General features: G+C 42.4%; 1 long non-coding RNA gene and 1 pseudogene across 2 annotated transcripts in view; one reads left to right on the forward strand and one right to left on the reverse strand.

Moving 5' to 3' along the window:
* Nucleotides 1-19681, reverse strand: part of LOC134485541 (polyubiquitin-B-like) — a 583854-nt pseudogene extending 564173 nt beyond the window's left edge.
* Nucleotides 1-21322, forward strand: part of LOC108351591 (uncharacterized) — a 55723-nt gene that overhangs the window by 28969 nt on the left and 5432 nt on the right. For both annotated transcript variants that reach the window (XR_005501446.2, XR_010063678.1), the window contains exon 2: nucleotides 7397-7628. This is a non-coding gene — a long non-coding RNA (uncharacterized LOC108351591). The remainder of the gene's footprint in view (nucleotides 1-7396; nucleotides 7629-21322) is intronic.

The raw sequence follows: 21322 nt of genomic DNA on the forward strand, positions 1-21322 counted from the left end.
TCATTCTAGGGATCAAACTCAGGTGCTTATGCTTGAATAGCAACTCCTCACACAACCATATTCCCAGCTCTTCCTTCAATTTTGCAGTTCTGGGACTTGAACACAAGTCCTCATGAAGGTTAGCTAAGTAAGTCCTTCATGAATGAGCAACACCTATAGGCACAGTAATTCTTTCATTACACATTCCAATTACCTGTGAAGTCAGGAACAAGGCAGAAAACACTTGAAGCAGTGGTCTTGGAAAACACAATCCCTCAGTTTTCATTTTCTAAGCTGTAGATTGACATGGTAGTGCTGACTTTTTAGGGTTGTCATGAGAAATAACCAAGGCGATGTGTTGTTCCTGCCATGTAACGATCTTGTGGTAGAACTCCTTTATGTAAGGTTGTTTTATTTCATTTTATTCTCTCTCTGTGTGTGCATGTATGTGTATGTATTTGTTTACATGCTACATGTGAATATGTATGTCTACGTATGGTGTGTGTGTATGTAAATAATCTATGTTTATGCTGTATATGAAATTGTGTGTCTGCATGTTCATGATGTGTATGTATGTCCGCATTTGTGCATTATGTGTGTGTTTGTACATGTTTGTATGTGATGTGTGTGTCTGTGTATGGTTTATGTGTATGATGTGTGTATATGCATGATGTGTGTGATTGTATATGTGTATAAATATGTGTGTGTGACGTGTTTGTCTGTGTATGGTATGTGTGTATGATGTGTGTTTATGCATGATGTATGTGCTTGTGTGTGTCTGTATGGTGTGTTTATATGCATATGGTGTGCGCATGTTGTGTGTGAGTATGTGTGTTTGTATGGTATGTGAATACTGCATTGAGGCCACTTGTGTGTGCATGATATATATGTGGGGTGTGTGTATGGTATGTGTGTAGGACATGTATGGTATGTGGTTTTGTATGATTTATGTGTGCACGTAGCAGGGTGCACTTGCAGAGATTGGGAGAAGATCCTTCCACTACCAGTTCTCTCCTTTTACATGGGTTCCTGGAACTGAACTCAGATTTCAAGGCAAGGGATTTATTTACCTTTCGAGCCTAATCTGGCCCTCTTTATAAGTACTTTTTAAATGCAGGGTTTTCCAAATTACTGTTTTTGGTTTTTTCCCCTTTGTTTTTCTTATCTTTTTGTAGGGGAATTCGGTAGGGAAAATTCTGTAGCTTTCTTGTTTTTTAACTTTCCCAAACAACCATATTGTTCTTCAGATATTGCCATAGGCTGAATGGGCTTCAGGACTTGTTCCATTCGATGAAGTTTTGAGCACAAGATGTGTTTTCAATTACTCCTGTGGAAGGCTCTTCTGAATACTTTGAAGACCCTGGGATTGAACTCTTGCTTTGATAGATTTTATTTTATTTTTGAGGTAGATTTTGGCACACACCAATCTCCTTTGCCTGGAAGATTCTGTGATCTCTACATAGTTTTCTTACATCTGTTATAGTAATATTAATATTAGTCACTGGAAATGATATCAGAGGAATAATATCTTTACAGTGTGAAATATTTCTGCTCTCTTCATTCCCTCCAGGATGTTCACATTGGGTGTGACAGAGTGTTCTACCTGGCATGCAAGAATGGCATGGTGCAACTGCATTACTAAAATGAACAAATGTACATTTAGTTAACATGAGATTTCTTAAACTGTCACTTCATAGAGCAAAGAGGTTATGGCCGGAAGATCTGAGTAAGGATGGGTACCGTTTTTTGTTGTTGTTTGTGTTGTTAGGGTTGTTGTTGTTGTTGTCGTCGTCGTCGTTGCTCTGTGTGTTTTTGGTGTCAGGGGAAGGCTGTTGTGTTCTCACTGGGGAGGAGGGTGTTATCTAGAACTCAGTTAGATAGTATGTCGAACGTTTTTGTTGATGAGGAATTTCATTTGGGTTGGAAGGACCACAGGAATGGAAACTGAGTGTGAGTGGTAGGAGAGCTTGCCCTAGTCTGGGCTGCATCCTGGGAGAGGGATGGCAGCGTGGAAGTTGCTTCAGAAAAGGATGGAAACATTGTATCTGTAGCCAGGAAGCAGAGAAAAATGGGTGTTGTTTCTAAGCTTTCTTTCTTCTTTGTATGCAGTGCAAGCCTGAGCCCAGGGAATGGTGGTGTCTATATTTAGAGTGGGTCTTCCCTCCTTAATTAATCTAATCAAGATACTTTATCAGAGACATGCCTGGTGACTGTTTCCTGGGTGGTTGTAGATAGAGTCAGATTGACAGCTAATAGTATGCATCACAGCTGGTCCCTGGATGCTTTAACATGGAATGGTGTGTGTTGAGTTGGTGCAGAGGTGACAGTTGTTGAGCAAGAACTTTGGATTTAGCGGGAGCTTTTAATTTAGGGAGCTAGAGTCCACAGAAACGATACGTGTGTAATTTACCACATGTCAGTGAAGACAGAGAGGATAGAGAATAACTAGATATATGAAAATGGGTTGAAGAAAACTGCTTAGGTGTCCTTGAAGACTACATATGAAGGAGGATACACTATGCCATCGTGAAAGCATTAGGCATTCTCTTAACTCTGCAGTACAGGGGTGAATTTGGAATACCCCAAAAACATCAGTGTCCCCATGGGAATGGGGAAAAAGTAACATACAACCAAACATTGGAGGCCAGAATCAGTGGCCTTACACCTCCAGAGAATGTGTCCTTAAGGAAGACTGAGCATTGAACTTTGTCCCCCAGGAAGGAATCACCTCATTTCTTATTTTGTTATCATTTTGGTAAGGCTGAATAGACAAATCCCTTGTTTAAAGATGTCATTCTGCTGGTTGATGTTTTACCCTTGTTGGATGATATCTTAGAGAAGCCTTTTGGTTTTCTGTCTGAACAGGAAACTGGAGAACTTTCAGCTGGGCAACTGTGACCTGATCCTCTTTGTACTGCTCCCCAACCTGTGGAGAGCTCCTCTCCTAGCTGGCAACTCTCTCTTTCTCTTTGGGGAGGTTGCGAGGCCATGACTCTTGTACAGGTTTTGGCAGTGCAACTGAGAGCTTACCTTCAGAAACGGTGTGGAGGACTCTTGGAAAACTTGTCTCTGGGAATGTGAGGGCCTTTCCCTTTGGAAGAGTCAGACAGAGGGGGTCTCTAAGGAGGGGCTCTTCAGGGCCTATGAAGTGGCCTCTTAGCGATTCTGTGTGGAAGTCTGTAGCCCTTACAAGGGGTTCATGTGTGGCAGATTTCAAGCAGCTCAACTCTTCCTTAATGTACTTTGGGATCATAAACTATATTAAAAGGAAGTTTTTGTTGTTTTCTCCTCTGTTATTTGCCTCTTTTAGTGGGGATGAGGAAATTAAAAACTCGCCATCTGAAGTGAGTGCTTCACCAAAAGGTGACACAGAAAAGACATAGAGCAAGTAAGGCACTACATGTGCAGATCTCCAGGTTAAAAGTCAGGCTCTCCCATCACAGCCTCCTCACTTCTTCCCAGACCTCCTCCCCACTGCCTTCTGATCTCCTCATGTAGACAGCCCTTATCATATGGAATTTCTCAAATTTAGTACCTTGGTTCTCTTGTATCTTGTGAAGTTGATTGTGGCCACCATACCAGGAGCCTCCACAGTTGGTTATTTAAGGATGGGATTATTAGTTCGGCTTTTTATCTCCTACTTGAACTTTGTTGTGACTGAAATAAAGCTTTGGCAGCCTCTGGCCCTACCCTGACTGATGATGGATGATGCATGTTCCTTGTGTACCTGAGTTGGAAACTTAGAGGTTTTGACCTTTCTGAGGAGGGTCAAGCCCCGAAGATGACACACTTGAGGACTACAGCTGCAACAAATGTAGAATGTGGGGACTGAATTCATGAACTTTGTTTTGAAAAACAAGGAAGGTAAGCAGACTCTTCCATTTAGAGAATACAGAGGATCTACAGAGTTTTTTTTTTCTTGAAGCCATATTAATATCTGCATTTCTTTGTCTTATTACCCAAACCTCAAAGCTGTACTTTAGCATTAACTGTCAGAAAGTTAAAAGTAACATTTGAGATGTTCTAGAACAAGGCAGAAAAAAACACAAGGACACATTCCTTCCTTGTATTCAGTTTTGAGGTTCTTGTTGTGTCAGTTTGTCTTGTTTAGCAAAATGAAGAGGTAATGATACCAATAAGTGATTTCTTTTTCTTCTTGTCATCCACCTTCTTTATAAAGCGAGTATTCGTAAGAGAAATGTCTCCCCAGTTCCCTATTAAATTGTAAAGCATATATGATCTAGTGAGAAAAGCCAACTACAGAGTCTGAGACAGTGGAGCATCCCTTAACTAATTCTTTGGTGAAAGAAGGTGGTAGTGGCAGAAAAGGTCCCTTTGAAACTCAGTAAATGAAATATCAGGGAGTAATTGCACAGTCACCCTGGTGTTAATTCAGACTCCAACTCTCATCTAGGTCTGCTTTGGCTCCCACAGTGTTTCTCTTCATTCATTGGCTGCCATTGTGATGCTACCCTACCCAACTCTGATGTCTTGGACACTCTCCTTTTTCTGTGGCCTCTGCCACCATGTCTGTCCCCAGTCACTCTCCTAAAATTCCAGTCCAGGCTGTTTCTCTCTCCTATAATTCAGGCTCTTGGGGCCTAGTTTTTTGGCTCTGTCCTGACTGCAGCATCAAACATAATGTGGTTTAGCAGGTACCCAACCCCGATGAATTAATATTCAGATGAATTAGTGAGTGGAGGCTAAAGCCAAATCAGACAACCAACAGGAGCCAAATACATTACTGGAAATCCAACATAGTGGATGCCGAAGGATGGAAGGGGTTCCACAGGGAATCATAGTCCTCGATCCCCAGGAGGCAGTGCTTGTTGGTTAGGATTTTCTTGGTGCAGGGAAATATGGACACAGCATTAAAGCACTTAGTAGGAGTGGGGACCCTTAAACACTGTGTAGAGGGCTTAGTGGAGCTGAGCCTGGGAAGGGAGATTGGGTCAGAGCAGGTGTCCAGGTATGGCTTGTTTGGTAGAGTTCAGATGACTGTCTATTGCAGGGGATGAGCTGTTGGGTCTGGCTGGCTTCCACCATTAATCATTGCCTGAACGTAAGCAAGTCCCTGGGTCTCTTTCTTCATCTGCAATGTGACAAGATAATTCTCGTTGTAAAGAGATTGAAAGGGAAAGGGAGTTTGGCTGTGAAATAAGTAAGGATGCCTTTTGATCAGCTGCTTCCTGACTGAGTATTGCCTGCAGTAGGCAATGGGTGGATGCATAGATGGATGGATGCATGTCTTGCTGGATGCACGGATGTTGGATTCATGGATGGATGGATGGATGCATGGCTGGCTGACTGGATGCATGCTGGATGGATTCATAGGTGGATGGATAGATGCATGCTGGATGGTTGCTTAGATGGATGGATGGATGCATGCATAGATGGATGGATGCATGGCTTGCTGGATGCATGCTGGATGGATGCATAGATGGATGGATAGATGGATGCATACATGGATGGATGCATGGATGTTGGATGCATGGATGCATAGATGGATGCATAGATGGATGCATGGCTTGCTGGATGCATGGCTTGCTGGACGCATGGATGGATGGATGCATAGATTGGATGGATGCATGGGTGGGTGCATGCATGGATGCTAATATGATATATGGATGTGAAAGCCATTCAGACACAAAATAAAAACTGAGGGTATAGGAATGAGCAAGTCAATTTTGTTCCTTGTCCAGAACTCTCAAAAGAGTTTGGACTGGAGAAGCTTACAACCTTACCATTTTTAAATACACTGTTTTAATGTTATTTGTTGAGAATTTCATACATTGATATAGTATATTTCATTATATCCACTTGAATAATCCCTTGAATACAGGGAAGCCTACTCATGAGTGAGGGGCCACCACTGCAGCATGGTCCACTCACTAGGGACCATACCCCTAAAGAAACCCCACCCCTAGCAGTTCTCAAGTGACAGAATCTTCTCAGCTGCAGGCAGGGGCTTCAGTGCCCTACCACATCCATGCGGGAATGTTGAGTGTTTGTTCTCCTGCTGGACAACAACTGCACTGAGTTTGTGAGTTCAACGACCATATCATGAGAACATGTCATTGTTTGGATCCAACTCCTTCTGACCTTTGGCTCTTAAACTCTTTCCACCTCTTTTCTTTCCAATAGTCCCTGAGCCTTGAGGGAACTTGATATGGTGGGAGCTTCTGTGGCTGAGCTCTCCACAGAGAGTTCATTCTCAATACTCGGACTAGTTATGAATGTATATTTACTACCATCCACTGTATGAAGATGCTCCCCCAATGACCACCGAGAGCTGTGTTAATCTATGAGCTTGTAACTGGTATAGTTTGATAATATATATCCATTTAAGAAAATAGTAGTTATGGTTCACTCCCAGGGCTTATGAGCCTCTCTGCCATGGTTTCCTGACCAGATTTACAATGCCAGGTAAAAGTTTCCTCTTGTAGTGCAGACCTTGAATCCACCCAGAAAATGATTGGTGATCCTCATTACATTCCTGCCATTTATGGCCCACCCATGAGTACATCTTGCCAGGGCTTTTGTTATGTAGCCCTGAGTAGTCACAGTGGAGTGAGAATAGTCTGCATAGCATCTTCTAGCATCATAAAGGGTGGCTATCAGGGGTGGAAGCTTCCTGCTAAGTACTGTCCAGGCAGGTCTGTGTGATGTCTTCAAGTTCTTTGACCTACATGTGTGGTGTCATCAGCTATAGGATCTTACCATCACATTCTGATGGGTAGCCCTGAGCAATGAGAATTGACAACTCTGGTATCAACCAACAACTTGAGAGCAAGGTGTCCTACATCTAGCTCTGGACTTTCTGAGAACTTGTAGCCAATGGAAGGAGAATTACCCACCTTGTAACTTTCGTTGTAAGTTTGCAAGTAGCTTTTCATATGGCTTTTGTATTTTAATGTTCATGGACGTTTTACCTACTTGTATGTCTGTGTGAGGCTGTCAGAAATCCTGGAACTGAAGTTACAAGCAGGGGTGAGTTACCATGGGTGAGTAGGTGCTGGGAATTAAACCCAGGACCTCTGGAAGAGCAGCCTGTGCACTTAACTGTCCGTCTCTCTGGCCCTTTATATGGCTTTTTCAAATATCTTTAGTGTTAGTTAGTTCTTCTTCATCCTCTTCCCTGCAATCCTAAAGATTTTAAACCAGTGTTTCACTTATGCATTATTTAACTATTGATCTAAATTGGTAGAAAAGATTAAGAAAAACACATGGTTTACAAAATTATATTTGTAATTTGAAGAGGGGATTCTAAAGGCGATTATGTTCAAAACCAACATGGGGAAATCCTAAAAAGGATCTGGCCTCTGCCCCCTTGTTGGAACACCTTACCTGTGTTCTGATTTTCTTCTTTTATTTATTTCTTTGTTTAAGGGTGTCTGCAATTCCTTTTTGTCCACAGGTGAACACTTTCCAGGCCATTCTGGCATCCGATGAATGTGATTCCTATGCCCTCTTTCTCTATCCTCCCAATGGTCTTCAGTTTTTGGAACTCACCCCAAAGAATCCTACATTGTCCAGCCGCAGCTTCCTGTTAAGGTGGGATTCTGCCAAGGGGAAGCAGATGATGTGAAGAGAAAAGCCCTGTATTTCAGCCTGACTAACAGTGAGCAGTCGGTGAAGAATCTCTACCAGTGAGTAATGTGGAGTGTGTGACTGTGGTATGCACTGGAAGGACATTTAGGAGGGACACTATCTCTAGTGCCCAGAATCCATTTGATAATAACATTTAGTGGCTTCTAAGAAAGGCGCTGGTTGAAATCCAAGAGCTAAGCTGGACCTCTGGAGCTTCAGGCTGTCCAAGATTTAAAGATTCTTTCTTTTTCCTGCACTATCTGTCAGGCATAGAAACCAGAAACAGCAGTGATTATATGTTTTTGCAGAACTACTGGGGCTTGCTGTGAAAAACATTGTTCTTGGGGCTACATAAAAATATCCAGTCATAACTAACTGCCTCAGTGGATGCTTTTCTGGAGAGGAGGCATCATGATTCAGTCTTTCAAACAGGTATTGTTAAGGATTAAATTATGAGTAGTGTAATGGGGCGGAGGTAGATGAGGCTTTTATTCGTCTCAGGTTTCTCCTGGCACCATCACCAGAAATCATGCTGACTGGTTTACCCACAGCGTTGCCAGAGACAAATCCATTTCTTAGTCTCCCCAGTGGGTTATTCTGCTAGTGCTGCAATAGGCTATTCCGCAGGTATCTGTCCAGTTGGTGCTCCTAAGAGACTATAGACTTCAGGTGGGCTTTTTTGTCTTTGTATTTTGCAATACTAGCTTAGCTCACAGTAGTTACTTTGTGGCTTCCCATAGTTGCTTCTCAGTCAAACTAGATCATGGGCAGATAGAGTGACATATCAAAAATTTGCCAATCTCTTTATCTGCAGAGCATTGTGATAAAACCCTTGCAGATATTATCTTAATTAAAACTCTCTCAACTTATAGGTGGTAAGTATAACTATCTTCCCAGTTTTACCAATAGTCTTACCAAAATTATGAAAGGTGCTTATGTCAGAGTCAAATGGCCGAGCCATAGTCAATACAGCTCTGACGTATGGATACAGGGGTAATCTCTTATGCAGAGTATATAGGGTGTTTCTTATTTGGATTTCATGTTACCTGGTTGTGTGTATTTTGGTTATTTTTATCAGTCACTCGGTTACAGCTCACTCTGCCCCTCTCCTGCAATTTTGATATTTCTGGAAAGCATCAAAGGAGACAGTGAAGAACCGGAGTGAATGGATGACAGTGTTTGTGTGTGTGTGTGTGTGTGTGTGTGTGTGTGTGTGTGTGTGTATGTGTGTGTGTGTGTGCAAGCGCGCGTGTGTCCATGTGCGTGCATGTGTGTGTGAGCACGTGTATGAAGGCCTTTATGGCTCCAGTAGGGAAACACGACTTTCTCCTCACATGCTTTTTGCACACACACACACGTACAGGCACAGACACACGGGCATACACATGCACACACACAGCAACTTCTTATGGCTATGCAGGTACCAATTCTCATTCTAATACTCTGTGATTCTTGGTCCTTCCCAGATTCTGTTGGTGTCCAGGGACTTTGCCTTTAAAAATCATAGTATTTCAAGCACTCAGCCTTATTTCCAAGGGTTCTACATACAAGTGTCCCCTCCTGTCCTGTGATCCATACCGGGTCTTGGTCTCCATCTCACCCTAGTCTGTGTAGTCTAGACTCTAGAACAGACTTAGCAGTTGGCCTCTATCCTTTCTCCTCTAACCTCTTACCCTCTAGCTTAAACACTCTCTCTCCCCAGGTTGTACCTAGAGCCCCTTGGAAGGAGGGCTGAGTGCTTGAAATACTACAATTTTTAAGACACGGGCGTGTGCCAGAAAGGAGCAGCGTGAGACATGTCCAGAGTGATTGACAGATTTGGTGTGCCTCACACTTAATAAAATGAGACAAACTACAGATAATGGAATAACATAAAATGCAAGTCAGAATTATCCTACCACTACTCTGAGTGACAACTCTGCTACCTCCCCTTTCAGCGTGGGCTTTGCCTCCCATTCAGTGTTTCCATACTTAACACTGTCTCCTACGCTTCTTTCCTCCAGAATCTGTCAGTATCGTTGTCTTACGGGTTGAAACTGCATCACACATGCCCTGCATTGAGGACAACATTTGTAAACGAAAGTAGCTCAGGATCATGGTCCTAGCTCCCTCTGGATGCTTTGCTGTACCCCTCCAAGTAGAAGAACATTTTCCTAGTCCTGGAATCTCTTCCTCCAACAGAGGTCATACATTATTCATGTTTGCAGGCCTCTTCTGAAACATATGCATATTCAGGAAGGGAAGAGAGTAGTTCCTGGAAAGGGATTAGTCACAGGCAGGCCAGCATGTCTGTTCTGTTTTGTGATACAGTTTTTCTCTCTAGGAGACAAATTCTATCTGTGAGCATTCATAAACGACCTCAGTGTGGAGGGTAAATTAACTGTTTAGATTCCCACCAGGCACTGTGGCAAATGCCAGGATATTGATTTATGTCTCATTAGAAGGCATTTATTTAGATCCACTCTTGCATGATTTGTATTTCCTTACTCTTTGAAGCTTTGAAGCTGTCCACTTCCAAACTCAAGATGTTTCCCAGCTGCAATACCCTGCTGTGGGATGGGCTGGGGCTCCAGGGTCTCTTCTTACTGATTGGGTTCAGTTTTTAAAATTACATTACTGTGTGGGAGTTGGGGGTTGGAGGCAGCTTGTGGGGAGGTGTCTGGGTCGGAATCCAGTTTGTCAGAGTTTGTGCTCTCCCCCTACCCCATGGATTCTGGGTATAGCTCTAAGCTCTCTAGGTAAGTGGCTTTCCCTGCTAAGTCATTTTTTCGCCTGGAGTTTTGTCTTCTGTGGTGTGTTTTATTTGCAACCCTAATTTCTATAAGCACCAACTGAGGGCAAGAGTTGAAGCTCTGCTGATAGAACATTGCCTTGCAGACACAAAGCCCAGAGTTTTGACCTTGGTGCCACACAAACAAGGTTTATTATCACTCCTGGTATCCCAGTGTTTGGGAGGTGGAGGCAGGAGGAATAGAAGCTCAAGGTTATCATCAGCTACATGAGACTGTGTCTCAAAAAATGAAAAGAAACCTTAGCAATTGAATACAACAAATCTCAGAAGGGACGAACACTGACCTGACTGGAGAGGAGAGGGTTTATTTGGTTTACTGTCCTGGGTCACACAGTGCATTAGGGGAGCCAAGGCAGGAACTAAAGCAAGACAGGAACCTAGAAGGAGGTAGGAACTGGAGCAGAAGCCATGGAGGAACATTATTATTGGCTTGGTTCCTCTGTCTTACTCAGCCTGATTTCTTACAACCAGAGATGGTACCCTAGGGTGGTATCACCCATAGTGAACTGCTCTTCCTCCCACCAATCATTAACCAAGAAGACGCCCCTCCCCCAGACTTGCCTTCAGGCCTGTGTGATTGAGGCAATCTCTTCTCAGGTCTGCATCAGGTACTGTCCAGCCAGTACAGCAGAGTATCATGAATACACTTGGGTACAGGTAGTGGCTAGTGGACAGTGCACAGAATGAGATAGAGATAGAGAACTGAAGAAAACCTCAACTCTCTTCATCATTGCAGTAGAAACCTAGACTAGAATGATGAATACTTTCCCCAGTGAACAAAGATCTTGTTATATGATTCAGTGAATCTTAGTACCTCTTTTTAGCCATTCTCTGTTATTCTTGATTGTTGACTTTTGAGGAAATTACATAGTCTGGGATAATTTGAGTTTTGGTATTTTGTGCAATGTCGGCGCCAGCACCAACACAGTACCAAGAATCGGGCTAAAGCCTACGGGATGAAAGAAACACACATACACACACACAGTTTATCGTGTCAAGCCAGAAGAGGAAGAGAGGGAGACGGAGAGGGAGAGAGAGAGAGAGAGAGAGAGAGAGAGAGAGAGAGAGGAAGAGCGGAAGGAAGAGTGAGAGTGAGCAAGAAGAGTGAGTGTGAGGAAGAAGAGTGAGAGTGAGGAAGAAGAGTGAGAGACTCCTGTAGCTTTATTCACCACTTATATACCCAAGTCTCCAGGTAGAAAATAACTGGGAAGCACAGTGGGAAACCCTGTCTCCTGACTACCTGGCTCATGACTTCAGTAACAAAAGACCTACCAGGAGACCTGAATTAATTAGGGAGAAATCCCAGAAGACCAGCCTAAATCTCAAGGATAAATGCTGAGGAAGTAAAAGGCAGAAGTAAATTGACCACCACCCAGGTGTGGTCCAGGTGTGTCCGTTCCACATGCATCAGCCGGGCTCAGCAGAGGTCATGCAGTGGAGACACTGGGTGTTTACTACTTGGTCTTTTCTTCCTGTGCCATAAATACATGGGAGAGGCCTCTGTCCAACAATCCCATGACTTCTTAACTGTGGCCATGCAGTTACAAAGCGGTCAGGCCCAAATCCAATATGGCACTACATCTCCCCTGTTACTCTTTTATAAAAGACCATTAGGTGGAAGTAGTGGACTGAGAGAGATAAGACACGCCTCACAGAGTGCCCACCTCGGCCATGGCGAGCCACTCTTGCAGTTAGGACAGCACCCAAATGGCTAGGAATGAACTTATGCTGTAACACACCGTTCTGCGCTATAAGTGTGTGTTTACTGGGGGAGAAATCTGGTTCTACTGGGACATTTTCTGCAGGTTCAGGAGTTGTTTAGAGAAATAGTTCAGGAGGGAAGAAAACACTTTGTGTTTAACAGAGTATAGTGTAATAGTTAGGGTAGGACCGTTGTTGTCAAGTTTGAATCTTGGCCATGCTAAGGCAACTTATTTCACCCTCAGGTCTCTGATTTTCATTTATAAACGTATTGCCAGGATTTGTTATTAGTATATGTTATGTTTTGAGTGCCTGCATTAGTCTGTTCCTCAGAAGACAATTAAGACCATCATTACTAATCTTTAGAGGATTTAAAACATAGCAAACTGGAGGATGGGGGAAGTGAACAGCTGGGCTGGAAAACAGAGAAACTTAAAACAGAAAGTCTCATTAAAAAGCTTTTGCCTCCTGGCTCCTTTTCTGCTTGATGAAGTTTGATGAGCATTTGTTTTTGTTAAAGCCAAAGGCATGGATTTCTTTTAAACGTTCTAGAACTTTCAAATTCTTCTAACAATCTCCTAAAATATTCAGTGTGAGTTCTTTCTATCTAAAGAGATTTAAAGGCACGAATCAAAAGTTTCCTCAAAGGGATTTTGTGTTACAGATGTGTTTTTGAGTGGCCTTTTGTTGGGGGTTGTGTTTTCCTGGCCCAGGAAGAGCACACAGTTATTGGAAAGTGGGTGTATGTACAGTTGTCTGAAACCTGAGGAGCGGGCTATGGCCCAGCACAAAACTGTAAACTGATCTAAAACCTTCAGAGAGTTTTCTTTTGCAATCGGTCATGGTTCTTGAATCGTGAACTTTGTAGATGACAATGTGTCACAGTGTCAAAGGTTGTGTGTGGCTGTTTAAGAGCTCAGAAAGGCATGAAATGGAACCAGTCACTGGGAACTGAGGGTAACAGCATAACCCAGGAGGGACATGATCTGTGGTATTTAATCAGCTGCCAAATGTAGTCAATGCTGACATCTAAATGCTAGAATGCTTATGAAAAAGACATTCAGGGGGAGATTGTCCAACTGGAAGCTTTTAAGTCTTAGAGGAGAAAAATACTTTTAAATTTTATTTAAAAAAATATTTATGTGTGTTCATGTGTACAAGTTCATGTGTGGGAAAGCCTAGCCCTTAAGAAAGAATGTTTGGTGAGCTGTGTGAAGCATAGAAACATGTAATTGTTATTATTTATGTTCAGAGGAAACACTGGTGTCCCAGAGGTTTATCCAGCAGCTGTGGGCTTACTCTGGGCAGCTGTTGACATGGGGCTGAGACCTTCTAGTACCAGCTCAAGGTACGAAATGCGCGGCTTCTGGTCGTGGATGGACTTGAGTTCCCCCGCAGCTCTGTTGTGTAGTTTGAAGACAGATGCTGTTTGAACCTTATTTTCTGAATAGAGAGCACCCTTCTCAGTAAGTTTTAACTTCCCCTTTAAGCATATAGGATTTGGTTTCCTGAGTCAGGGAATTAGGATTTTGTTAAAGGCTCAGAAAATTTCTCTTCTTTTTAGTATTGTTTTCATTAGGGTGTGTGTGTGTGTGTGTGTGTGTGTGTGTGTGTGTGTGTGTGTGTCTGTGCATGCCTGCCTACCTGCCTGCCTGTGCATATGTATATGTGTTGTATCCACCCCATAGAAATAGGAATAGGAGAGGTGCTCTGAAGTGGCCTCAGGGCAGCTTATGCAGCATGATGGTATAGACAGGTTCCATGCTGCCACCCTGAGCAGTGTTTCTTTGTCCTGAGAGCTGGCTGCAGCCCTGCTCATATTGGGAGCTTTCAATTCCAGGCTGCAGTAGGTTTTTGGTTGTCACAGCAGAGAGTATCTACATTCTCACCGCCAGGGAGTAGGACTCCATTTGCAGCGAGAGAGATTCATGGGGAAAGACTGCAGTGCACTTGTTAGTCTCAGTAGATTGAGCAGCTGTGAACTTTCCCTTCACTAAGGCCATCCCTAACTCAAGCCTCTGGAACTGTTCCCTACAGCTTTTACTCTGGACTGAGCTCACCCTCCCTGTTGCCTGCCCTGATCCTCAGCTTCTACCTGGTTCCAGGCAGCTACACAAACAGACCAGTTCTTTTAGTCTGGGGCAGGGATTTTGTTGCAGCTTTCAACCTGGAGTAGCAAGCGCTGCTGAGGTGCTGGGGTCCTTGCAGCTGGGAGAACTGAAGTAGAGGAGGAAGGTGCGGCCCAAGGTCGCAAGCTCTGGGCCAGGGTGTGGTGGTCTCACAGGTGGCCATTTCTGAGCACCATCTCCACTGCTGTTTCTCACCCCCTGGCTTCTGATCCTCGCAGGCCGCTTCTGACATTCCCATAGCGATGCAGGATGGGGAGGGTTCTGTGGGCAACAAGTAGACACACCACCCAATCCGGATCAGGCGACCCAAGGGTGTGTGTTAGCCCCGCCTTCGCCCTCTCCCCCATGTCCCACCCCCAGACTGCTGCCAAGTTGCTCAAATGGTTCTAGCTGTTGGTGGGGTCCTACAGCTGTGATAGGCTCCCCCTCTCCGGCCCCTCCTCCCCACCCACCTCTCAGGCCCTCCTGGAATAGCTGTCCTCCTCTGGGGCCCTGCACTTGCTCCCAGCCATGGTGGCTAGGCTCACTGCTCTCCTCCTTTACCTAGTTTTCTCCTTCACCATCCAGGTCCAGACATGTAAGGTGAGTGAGGGCTGGGGCACCTGGGCACCCCAACCTGGTGCCTGGGGGTCACTCTGTGCGTGAGCGACTTTGTCTCTACCTGGCTGGCCTGAGGTGTGGCGTCGGGGTAGGAATAGGGAGACCTGGCTGCTCTGGGCCTAGGGGTGAGGGTCTAAGATTTTCTGGAACTGAACCAACTCTGAATTGAAGATGAGGGATGGGACCTTCTTAGGGCTGGAATGAAAACACTAGGATGTTAAAATCCTAGCCATGTATTAGTGATAACAGCTGTCCCCAGTAGTGTACCTTGGGAAAAACCTTGGAAAAAGCAGTCATTTTGAAAATTGACCGTGAGGACACCTGCAGCAAAAGCATCTGGAGAGCATCCCAGGAGACTCTCTGGCCATTTTCATTGGGAACTCGGAGGGTTAGTAGAGAGACAAAGGGAAATTAGGGTGGGGGCGACTTGGACCTCTTAACAGCATCCTACATGCTTGTGGTGTCTGTCCCTACACTTCTAGAGACTCTGGTCATATTTTGTGGAGGAGGTGGACACAGAAATTGTGCTGATTCAAGGGAAAACGTTTCTTTCACCTTGTGCAACTCAATTTGTAGACCAGGCCTAAGTGGCTTTTGCAGTTCTCTGGTGGAACTTTTGGGATCACTTAAGTATACAATCATATGGTCTGCAAATCATGATATTTTGACTTCTTCCTTTCCAATCTGTATCCCTTGGATCTCCTTTTGTTGTCTGATTGCTCTGGAACTATATTGAACTCTCAAGAACTATATTGAATAAGTAGGGAGAGAGTGGGCAGCCTTATCTAGTCCCTGATTTTAGTGGGATTGCTTCAAGTTGCTCTCCGTTTAGTTTAATACTAGCTACTGGTTTGCTGTATATGGCTTTTACTATCTTTAGGTATGGGCCTTGAATTCCTGTTCTTTCCAAGAACTTTATCACGAAGGGGTGTTGTATTTTGTCAAAGTCTTTCTCAGCCTCTAATGAAATGATCATGTGGTTTTCATCTTTCAGTTTGTTTATATAGTAGATTACGTTGATGGTTTTTTGTGTGTTAAACCATCCCTGCATCCCTGGGATGAAGCCTACTTTGATGATGGGTGATTGTTTTGATATGCTCCTGTATTCGGTTTGGAAGAATTTTATTGAGTATTTTCTGTTGATATTCATAAGGGAAATTGGTCTGAAGTTCTCTTTCCTTGTTGGGTCTTTGTATGGTTTAGGAATAAGAGTAATTGTGGCTTCATAGAAGGAATTCGGGAGTGCTCCACCTTTTTCAATTTCATGGAATAGTTTGGATACTATTGTTATGAGGTCTTCTATGAAGGTCTGATAGAATTCTGCACTGAACCAATCTGGACCTGGGCTCTTGTTCGTTGGGAGACTTTTAATGACTGCTTCAGATTCAATGCAATTCCCATCAAAATTCCAAGCCAATTCTTCATAGAGTTAGACAGAACAACTTGCAAATTCATCCGGAATAACAAAAAAGCCCAGGGTAGCTAAAACTATCCTCAACAATAAAAAGACTTCCGGGGAAATCATTATCCCTGAACTCAAGCAGTATTACAGAGCAATAGTGATAAAAATTGTATGGTATTGGTATAGAGACAGACAGATAGACCAGTAGAATAGAATTGAAGACACAGAAATGAACCCACACACCTATGGTCACTTAATTTTTGACAAAGGAACCAAAGAAAAAAGATAGCATTTTCAGAAAATGGTGCTGTTTCAAATGGAGGTAAGCATGTAGAAGAATGCAGATCTATCCATTCTTATCACCTTGTACAAAGCTTAAGTCCAAGTGGATCAAGGACCTCCACATCAAACCAGATACACTCAAATTTATAGAAGAAGAAGTGGGGAAAAACCTCGAACACATAGGCACTGGAGAAAATTTCCTGAAGAAAACACCAATGACTTATGCTCTAAGATCAAGAATCAACAAATGGGATCTCGTAAATCTGCAAAGCTTCTATAAGGCAAAAAACACAGTTGTAAGGACAAAATGGCAACCAACAGATTGGGAAAAGTTCTCAGACTCAGGAAACCCCAACTATGTTGTGGCATTGGCGCGACCTTGTGTCCCAGCTCAGGGCTGGTGTGGTACCTCTGGTTGCCTAGGTGTGCTTGGGGCTTGGGCAGGGAGCATCTCAGTTAGCTCTCTGTACACCCTTTAGACTCATGCTTAATTTCCACCCTGAAGCAGGTTTAGAGTGAAGCCCTAGTTGTTAATATTCAGTGGATGGGGGTGGATTTCCATATCGGGTTACTTTGGTTCTAAGCCAGGAATGGGTTTGTCAATTTGTTACTAAAATTTCCAACCCTAACAGCCCATGTAAAAGATACACAATCCAAATATTTTAATTATAAGTTATGTGCCTAGATTGGGCATATCTAATATAATGCTAACTTATTTTCCAATTCTAAGACACCTTATTACTTCTGGTTTCTCCCAGCCACATGATTCTGGTGCATAGTGGCTTCCTTCTCTCTTCTTCCTTCATTCTTTTTCTCCTTCTACTTGCCACTGCCTCCTGAGACTCCAGTCCCACCTTTCCTATCCACTACCCAATCATAGGCTCTAACCTTTTATTGACCTATTAAAGTGGAGAGAAAGTTCACATAGCATCACCTAAGTACATGATGCTCTGCTGGTGGGGTTGGGGCAACCCCTCTTGAGGAACCAATATGAACAACAATATACAAGCAGCATCAAGCCAAACCACTACAGTTTACTCGTAAGATCTCAGTTTTTAGTACAAAATCCTATTGGATTATTATGTTAGTTGTTTAAATGTGTATCTTACTATATTTCTTACACAGCTGTTTTCCAAATGTGGGTTTGTCTGGTGTTCTGTACCAGCATAGAGTATTCATAGTTAACAGTGTACTTTCTTGCCACCAATACATGAATTTTTGTTGGATATGCTAAAGAGTCATAATGGATTTACACAGGAAAGCTAATTGTCAGAATTTTGTTTTGTTTTTGAGTCAGGGTTTTCTGTATAGCCCTGGCTGTCCTGGAACTCACTTTGTAGACCAGGCTGCCTTCAGACTTACACAGATGTGCCTGCCCTCTGTCTCTCAATGCTAGGGTTTAAGTCCTGTGCCGAGCTTGATACTTTTCTTTGTCATATTCTCTCTCTCCCTCTCTCCCTCTTTTTTTTTTTGCCCCAATCAATGGATTTTATTTGGTCACAGGGTCACAGGCCAGGTATGGCCCCAGCCTTATTTGACCTTCTTCTTTGGGGATCAGTTTGTTGGACTGGTCGAACTTCTTGTACCTGTAGACTACACTGTGTGCAGGCATGAGTAGCACTTGTGGCAGATCATCTTGTCACAATTGTAATTCTGGACAAGGTGACAAAGGGATGACTCAATGATGCCACTGTGCAGACGCAGCACCAGGTGCAAGGTGGACTCTTTCTGGATGTTGTAGTTGGCCAGGGTGTGGCTCTCCTCCAAATGTTTGCCAGCGAATATCAGCTCTGCTGGTAGGTGGGATGCCTTCCTTGTCTCGGATCATTATTGATGGTGTCACTGGACTCAATCTCAAGAGTAATGGTCTTGCCCATTAGGGTCTTCATGAAGATCTGCATGTTGGCATCTGCTACTTGACCACCTTGTTGACGAGAAAGAGTGGTTTGGGGTTTTTGGGTTTTTTTGTTTCTTTGTTTTGTTTTTTCTTTTTATTACTTAGATCATTTTGTTGACTTCTCGGTGTTTGTTGAGGGATGTTATAAAATGCATTTTAAATATATTTACCTAGATCTTCAGTGCTTGCTCTGTCCTTTATCTTAACAGGCAGGTGTACTTTGATTTGGGACTGAATAGACTTTTTTGAAATTGTTTCCAGTCTGTGTTCTTCTTTCATTGGCCTTTCATGAGTCAGTTTTTCACAGAATTGGCTGTCACAGTGCACGAAAGATTTGGCCAGAGCGTGAGACAAGAAGAAATGGGTGGCAGTTTTAGGACCTGTACTATCATATTTTGGAACACCAGGGGGATTATTAGAAGTACTATTATTATAATGTAATGTTATCCTAATAGTTGGGTTATAATAATCCTTATTAACAATCTCTGGTTATTCTAAGTCAGTAATTTTCCTTATGAGATAATATTTGCTTTCATCTCCATAAATATAATAGTAATGTGGCAGAACTAGTAACAGCTAATAATGAAAGAACAATTCCCTGTGTATATAGACTTTGTTTTTTTTATGAACTACTTTTTGAAATATGTCGAATTATAACAGCAGTATTGTCGGTATCAGGAATTGCCTTGAGCAGCGACACCATTTGGTAACTGTTGACATGGAAACAGCCCTACATTCCCAGTATTCCTTTGGTCCAAATCCCAACTCCACATGGGAGTAGTTATGTCATATTCCAAATGAAAGGCAGACTTCTTCTACCCTCATGCTCTCTCTTCTCTTCATTATTTTCTCTTCTTTCTCTCGCCCCTTTCCCTTGTCTTCTTCGCCCATTAAATCTCACCAAGTGGAACTATGTTAGTTTTTTGTGCTCTATTTGGATGGGTGTGGTGGGTACTTTATTACAACGAGATTTTAATAACAACAAGTATGATAATTTAAGAGCTTGGAAATCAGACTGACTGGAAATAAATTCCAATTTGGGCACTCACCAGCTGTTGAACTTATATTACTAATATAAAAGTTGTGGGTGATAGTAATTTTTCCTTATAGTGTTGTGAGAATTAATCTAACTCCTTGTAAACCTCTTGTGTTTTATTACTTATCAACAACATTGGGTAGTAGTAGCCATTGTAATTGTTTCATTAAATAAAATTTGTAGAGTTGTGCAGAATGGAGTTTATCAAAGCTAAATAGGTGAAACTACACATAACTAAATTGTATAATAAGATTTATCTTATAAAATTATACTCTTAAAGGAAGAAGGTTAGAATGTAGAATAGGAAATAATGCTATGCTATTGTTAGAAGTGATTTAACATTCTATCAGAAAGCTGAAGAAATGAAAATTCATCTATTAAGGTGTTGTGCAGTCCATAATATATTCTACATTATGTCAACATTATTCCTAAATGTGATTTTTTAAAGTTGACTAAATATGTTTTTAATGAGAAGAAGTAGTTTGGGTTTGAATGCTCTTTTTTTCCGTTTAGGCAATATGTCAGTATTGAGGGCACCCAGACATCAGACCTCTGGAAGGCATGTTGATACTGTTTTCTTCTTTGTCTCTTGGGTGTAAGAAGTATAACAGATCTTAAAGATCTGTATTCTTGTTTGTTTAAAAAAATTGATACATGAGAGAGAGAGGGAGAGAGAGAGAGAGAGAGAGAGAAAGAGACAGTCTTGTGTGTGTGTGTGTGTGTGTGTGTGTGTGTATCTGAAATGATAGCAATATATTCTTTGGAAAGTATTTTGTTTTTTCTCAATTAAATTTATTCATTTGTTCAAATTGGCTACCCTTTATTATCACAGATATAGGGAAATTAGAATAGTAGTGCTTTAGTGTACGTTGAAATATACAGAGAAGAGTATCTTAAATTGAGGACTCTGTTATCTCACATAGATGAGAGTTTCTGGATATTTTCTATATCTTTTTATTGCTCATTAAGGGGACTTTTCTGCGATACTGTGTCTTCAGACTTTCTCTTCTGTTCAAATAACTCCTCCCTTAATGTAGGTAAACATACTAACTTCTGGGTTTTGGATAATTCTGTATCATTGAGTTGAGTCAACTAGGCAGTTTGTTTTGCAAATGAAATTTCAGGTTTATGTGTGTACTACTTACTAGTATTAGAAGCATTTATTTAGCATTTTTCTTTAGTTCTTTCTGGACAATATAGCTACATTTGCAGTTTCGTTTGAAAGTCAGTTTTTCTCTTATGTGAAAATACTAGAGAATTCTAGATTCCCAACAAGGCTTTATTTTTGTTCTAGGTAGTTTTGACTCAGCTCTGAAAGGGATTTTTTGAATGTAAAGGAATTGATTTTAGGCCAGGGACACCTACCTTCTGGTCTACTGTTCTTTTGTCTGGCTTATGTGGTGAGGCAGGAGAGCTTGTGTGTTATATGTCGCTTTGTTCTGAGCCCCCTGCTCTTTAAACCTATTTATACCTACTTATACCAGAATTACAAAATTCTGATTGTAGTTTTTTGTCTCATTTTCTTCTCCTACAATCTGAACCTGGAATCTGAGTTGCCTGTTTTTCATTGTAAGAAATCAAAGGCCACAGAAAACTGACTCTGCTGCTGTTAGATTGAGTCAGTTCATCAGAGCCATGTTTGGTGGAGCAAGCTTTTAATCCTAGCAGGTGAACCTCTATGAGTTCCCGGCCAGCCTGGTCTACATAGAACACCTTTTCATCCTGATGCTAACCCCCAGCTGGAGTGGCATTATTACCAGAATAAACTGAAAGGAAAAGCAGGTGCACATAAGTACTTTAAAGCAATAGTCCTCCCATGGATGGCATCTGAATGTTGGTGTTGGTGTTGGTGCGTTAGAAGTAAAAGTAGAATTGGAATAATTAGCTCTTTGAAGGCTTTAAGAATGCTAGTGAC

Source organism: Rattus norvegicus, chromosome 2 (assembly GCF_036323735.1).
Source record: "Rattus norvegicus strain BN/NHsdMcwi chromosome 2, GRCr8, whole genome shotgun sequence".
Lineage (NCBI taxonomy): Eukaryota > Metazoa > Chordata > Mammalia > Rodentia > Muridae > Rattus > Rattus norvegicus.